Genomic DNA, 6,000 nt, shown 5'->3' with positions numbered 1-6,000 from the left:
TTTTCATTAGAGACCTGTCCAGAAAGGTCCGTGTGAGCGCAGGGGCATTAATTACTCTGGGATTTATGTACCCTTCCTGCACCTTGCACCATAATTCTTGTTGTGTGTATGTGCACATGCATTTGATTATGCCAACCTAAATCGTATAGGAAATATATTCCCGACCTTTGTCTTCAAGGAATATGATTTGTTATTTGATAGAAGTTTGGAATTTGAAGGACCAATCGATCATATAACGGCTGTGAGTTGTTTTTTGTTTTTTTTTTTTTATGTTTTTATGTTTATTTATTTTTGAGAGAGAGAGCAGAAGACAGGCAGAGAGATGGGGGGACAAAGGATCCAAAGAGTGCTCTGCGCTGACAGCACAGAGCCCGACGTGGGGCTCGAACTCACAAACCGTGGGATCATGACCTGAGCCAGTCAGATGCTTAACCGACTGAGCCACAACGGTGCCCCAGCTATGAGTGTTTAAACAGCATTTTCTAAATCATCTGAGTATACACGTACAGCCCATGATAATCACTCCATTCACTTGGATGATTTAGACCCCTCCAAGGTGAGCATATAGTCCACAACCACGAAAACGACCATAATTAAACTTCCTGGAGGGGTGTCTCCAATTTTATAACCTAACTTAGGAAAAACACAGAGAAACCTCGAGAGCGTCCAAGTAAGGCAATAAAAAGATCACTGCGTGTTGGAAAATGAACAGCGTCTCTATATGCAAAACCATCATTGGTCGTGCCATTACTGGGACTTGTCCTTTCTATGGCAAATTCAGTAACACTTTTTCATTTTCCTTTTATGAAAAGATAATACATATTTGAGAAGACTGTTTGGGACTTATGAGATGAAGTTATGAAGATGTAAAACTGGAACGCATCGAAACCAAACTTGCCTTATTAGCACGGCACTCGGAATAACAGAGCCACCAGTCAGATATGATTCAAAATGTGCATCGTGATTCACTCTCGGTGCCTTCGTGAAATTGGTACCAGCGGTGGGGCTCTGCCATCACTTCGTTATTGTTGACTGCGTCAGCCCCAGAATGATGGAAAACAAAACGATTCCTTACGGGCTTCTGCAACGTTGCCAATGAGGAGAGACGGAGACACCACAGAGATGAGTGAGACGTGAAAGTGACTGAGGCAGATGGGGCATCCAGTCACTGCAGCCATGCCAATCCAGGAAACAATGACCACCAGTGACCCTTTGCTAGCTAGATTTTCTGCAAGGTGTTTGAAGAGTTCCCCTTCCCAATAGGGCTGAACTGTGGTCTTCATGCCTGAACATGGCTGGGCTACTGTTTTTGTGTCTGAAGTGCATGTAAGTACCATTACTGCTGAGAAGAACTCGCATGCAGCTGAAAGCTGGGGAAAAAGGAAATTTTGCAAGAATGTAAGGTGGTGATGGTGGCTGGTGGAAGGTGGGGGGGTGGTGGTGAGGAAAGGAGTCAGGCAATGAGCAGTAAGAGTGTGGCAGAGACAGTGCAAGAGAGACACGAGCTCGCGGCTGTGCATTTGTTTCCCTTCCTTCTCCCTTCTTTGTTTCTCTGCCCCCCAGGAAGTTGTTGTCACTTGCCTTACCCCAAAGCTCGTCTTCTGGAAAAGTTCCCCCGAGGTTTGAAGCATTTCCTGGATACTCTGGACAAGAGCCCTCCAGGGACATCAGCCTGGTTTGGGAATCATCGTCAACATAAGAGTGTTATCGGTAACACCGTTCTTAGATTTTGTCACTGTTGGGGCTGATTTGTCACTGCTGATTTGTCACTGTTGGAGCCTCTTTCGGAAAAGTACAGTCATGAAGAAGAACGGGAAAGAGAAAGGAAGGGAGGGAGGACAGGTATCCTGGGAGAGCTGTGCCGGACTGAAATCGAAGGTGACAAAACTAAAGGTGAGTGTGTCACCGAGACGGGAAGAAACGGTCCAAGCAGGAGGGCTGCAAGTGAGCAGCTCGGGGGAAGGAGAATCCTGCGCGCTGTCCCTCGGGGGGCAATATGGAAGCTGTGGTGAGGACAGCGGGAGCTTGCTGAGGTCGGGTACCGCTACCTTGGACAAGAAGGATGGTAGGAGAAGATCAAGGGCTCTGGAGTGAAGCAAACATAGACTTCTACTGACCGTGTGACTGCGCAGCCTTGGGCCGTGTCTTCACAGCCAGCGGGAAAAGCATCATCCTGGAATTGAAGAGAGAGAACTTATGATAAGAAGCGGGGTCTCTTAGGCTAGCATCCAAAGATGCTTTTAGCACCTCGCATTTACAGAATATGTTTATTCCTAATTTGACATGTTAGCCATAAAAGGCAGCCCAAATCCTTTCTTTTTTCTTTTAATCAATGTTTTTTATTTATTTTTGAGACAGAGAGAGACAGAGTGTGAGGGAGGGAAGGGCAGAGAGAGAGGGGGACACAGAATCCGAAGCAGGCTCCAGGCTCCGAGCTGTCAGCACAGAGCCCGACGCGGGGCTCGAACTCACAGACCGTGAGATCATGACCTGAGCCGAAGTCGACGCTTAACCGACTGAGCCACCCAGGCGCCCCAGCCCAAATCCTTTCAACACATGAAAAAGTTATTTAAAAATTATACTGTCATTTCCTGCTGGCAGATAATGGGAAAATAAAATAAACCATAATAAAATGAGAAGGAAAAATGTTCGAGTGATGTCTATGAGGCAGGGAATATATACATTTTGTGTATTTTCTGATACAGCCACAGAACTGGATGTGCTTGCCCACATCTATAGGCCACACAAATTAATGCAGTCCTGAGCACAAAAAAGGCTCGCTTTAGACGAAAACCAATGAATAACTGGTTTTAGAATTCTCATAAATCAGGTATGGAGGATGCTCCATGAATTCACCATTCCATCTCACTCACCACTTGATGGGGGGTTCATAGGGTTGGTGTTCAGAGATCCAGTGGCTGCTGGGAACAGATGCGCCACGTTGGGGTCAGGAAACAAGGGAGGGGCAAAGACTTATTGTTTCTGCTCAGTGAAGGTATCCTTGGCCTTGAATTACGTAATATACACACCACGACATAGCTACTCAAAATCAGCACAGTTTTTGATATTTGAACAAGTAACATCTTGATCTTTTTCTGTTTTCTTCTGTAGAATCCTACTAGTTGTGTAAAATGAATTTCTCTGTTACAATATTTATAAAATAAGGAAGTATAGAATCCTTAAATATATATTTTTTAGAATCCTTAAATATTTGACCCTCTCACCAGCCATATTTTTAGTACCTCCTGTCCACATGAACTACACTATTAATCTATTAATGTTTTCTACTCCTTTGGTCAATGTTTTTCATTGACGTTTCCACAAACAGAGAGAAGAGCCTTCTCAGGAGGTGTGTACCTTCACAACAAGAGACTTCTTCGGTACAGTTTCAAGAAGAAACCATTTTCCCTCCAAGGCGGAAGGGATCTAATGTAATCAATCTGCCAACAAGTCTTGGCCGGTTCTCCAGAGGGATGATGGCACACACAGAGCTCACCAGTAGTCTGTTTCTTGCTGGTTGGACATTCCACTGTAATTGTAGACAAATCGGCCCCGGTGCCATTGTCAGATACTTTGTCTCCTCCAATCAGTGCACTCTGGGTCTGGGAACTGCCTTACATCTGGGAGCTATTATCTGGAACGACCTCCGATGTCAAATGCCTTCGCCCAGGTTTTATACAAAGGGCTGGATGCTGTGTAGAGGGTCAGGAGAGAGGGAGGAGGGGGGAGGAAGGCAGGGCAGTAATGCAGGCCACGCATTACCCAATGTCACTGCCTCCCAGTGAGCTGGGAGGGGGCACGGCAGGCAGCGGTGCAGATGTGGCCCCTGAACTGGCTCTTAGGAAGAATCAGATCTCAGAGGTATCCACAGAAGGAAGGAAGTGGTGCTGAGGGAATCTCAGAGAAGTTTCCTCCCGTCTCCTTTTTCCCATTGCTCCAGATTCACTGCACGGGTAGGTATCTGCCCCATGCCCCCAGGTAGTGTTATCTAGTCCATCAGGGACCATCTCCAGAAAGCCGGGTCCATGCCTTGTGATGTGGCATTTCAGCAACTTAGCCTGAATTCGGGGAGCCTCAGGGAGTGCAGCAAAGTTGGTGGTGAAGGCAGGAGACACCTCGAGAAGGAAAAAGATGGTCGGGAGAATGTGAAGAGCTGAAAGGTTTGTGTTCGACATTCCTATCTAGGCAGGAAGAGAAACCCACAATCCCTAATGGAAATGACTGATATATTTGACTATACAGAACTTGTCATTTCGGGGCTCCTGGGTGGCTCAGTCTGTTAAGCGTCCAACTCTTGATTTCAGCTCAAGTCAGGATCTCAGGGTTCAAGCCCTGAATCGGCCTCTGCACTGACACTATGAAGCCTGGTTTGGATTTTCTCTCTCTCCCTGTTTCTCTCTCTCTCTCTCTCTCTCTCTCTCTCACACACACACACACACACACACACACACACATAAATAAACTTAACTTTTTTTTGAAAAAAAGAACTTGTCATTTCTATGAGGGAAAAAAGACATGATACACCAAGTCAAAAGAAAAGAGATAAAATGCTAATAATAATAGAAATTTCTGATCAAAAAAATCTCTCTCATGTTGACAACAAAAAGACAAAGTACCTAATAAAAATGGGCAAAGAATAAAGAAAGGCAGGACATTACAAGAGGCTAAAATATTTAATTACCAGCCTAATATCACAGTTATTACTCAAAATAAGTACAAATTCTTGCAATACTATGGCACCATTTTTCAGCAATTACCTGTGCAAATATTTTAAGCTTATAATATACAGCATTAAAGAGAATGAGAGAGAAAAAGAACTCTCATGAACTTTTGGCAGAAAATCATGAATCGGAATGAACTTTTTGGAAGGATAATTTGATAATATCTATCAACATTTAAAATTTACATGTAGTACTTATAAAACTATTTCCTATAGACATATGAGTATACATAAACATATGCATATAAAGATGTTAGTAATAGCACTTTTGCAATATTAAAAAACAGGGAAAATCTAAATGTCTACCAACAGGAAACTAATGAATTAACTAATGAAACATAGTTACTTTTAATGGAATGGTGGATGGCCTTTAAAAAGAATAATACAGATCTACTTATATAGGGAAATGTTAAAGATACAAAGTATAAATGCAAGTTGCAGAGAAGTATACATGTATGATACTCCATGTATACACGAAGTATTGTATGATCCCATGTGTATAAATAACTAGATGTGAAAATACTTTGTTTTTGACTGAACTCTCAAAGACCAGAATAATACCAGTGAATAAATATAACTGAATTAGATAATGGGGTAATTTGGAAATGCATGTTCATGGAGATCTAAAACACAAGACAAAGCTATGGTGAAATGGAAACCAGGACATGGTTCTGATGCAAGCTTGAAATTGTTAAAGAACCTTTGAAAATCTACGAGTGCTTGAGATTGCTTCCTGGACAGAGAAAGTAGGATCGAGTTGCCTTATTCTAGCATTTTCAGTCAGGCTTGCTAATTTACAATGAACACAATAGAAAGGAAAATGAGATTAAGAAAAGTGTGTACGCTAAAAGACAATCTTTGGAGGGTAGGAACTGCTGAGTGCCATGATTTTTGCAGAATGGGTGTTCAAAGCTTGGGGCAGGGTTGTGCAGGGGGAGACAGGGCGTTAACTCTCCCAGTGCTTGAGATTTTTACCACTAGTTGGTATCACTTTCCTTAAATAAAATAAAAAAATATATATTAACTAAATCAAAGTATCTATGGGCATTTTATCATTCATGTGATTTCAAAGTATAAAACCAAATGAAAGAAGTCACAAAAGAAGACATGAAACAACTCTAAATTTAAACACAGGTACCAGTAAAATCGTAGTATACATTAAAAGGCAAATGACAAGCTGGAGGAAATATATTCAAAGTCTATGTTAAATGCTACAGACTATGCCCCCAAATCCCACTGCTCCCCACCCCCTGCCCTATTCATATGTTGAAACCTAATGT

At 42.7% G+C, this 6,000-nt stretch overlaps 1 long non-coding RNA gene across 1 annotated transcript in view; it reads right to left on the bottom strand.

Annotated features, from left to right (window-relative positions):
* Nucleotides 1-903: 903 nt before the first annotated feature.
* LOC121042412 (uncharacterized) overlaps nt 904-6,000 on the bottom strand; it is a 29,102-nt gene continuing 24,005 nt past the window's right edge. The window contains exons 2-4 of the long non-coding RNA XR_005796182.1: nt 2,118-2,173; nt 1,587-1,672; nt 904-1,081 (exon numbers count right to left, since the gene is read on the bottom strand). This is a non-coding gene — a long non-coding RNA (uncharacterized LOC121042412). The remainder of the gene's footprint in view (nt 1,082-1,586; nt 1,673-2,117; nt 2,174-6,000) is intronic.

The sequence above is a fragment of the Herpailurus yagouaroundi genome, unplaced genomic scaffold (assembly GCF_014898765.1).
Source record: "Herpailurus yagouaroundi ecotype Mexico unplaced genomic scaffold, PumYag 29, whole genome shotgun sequence".
NCBI lineage: Eukaryota > Metazoa > Chordata > Mammalia > Carnivora > Felidae > Herpailurus > Herpailurus yagouaroundi.
The sequence above is the reverse complement of the archived record's forward strand: the minus strand, read 5'-3'. Positions and strand labels throughout refer to the sequence as shown.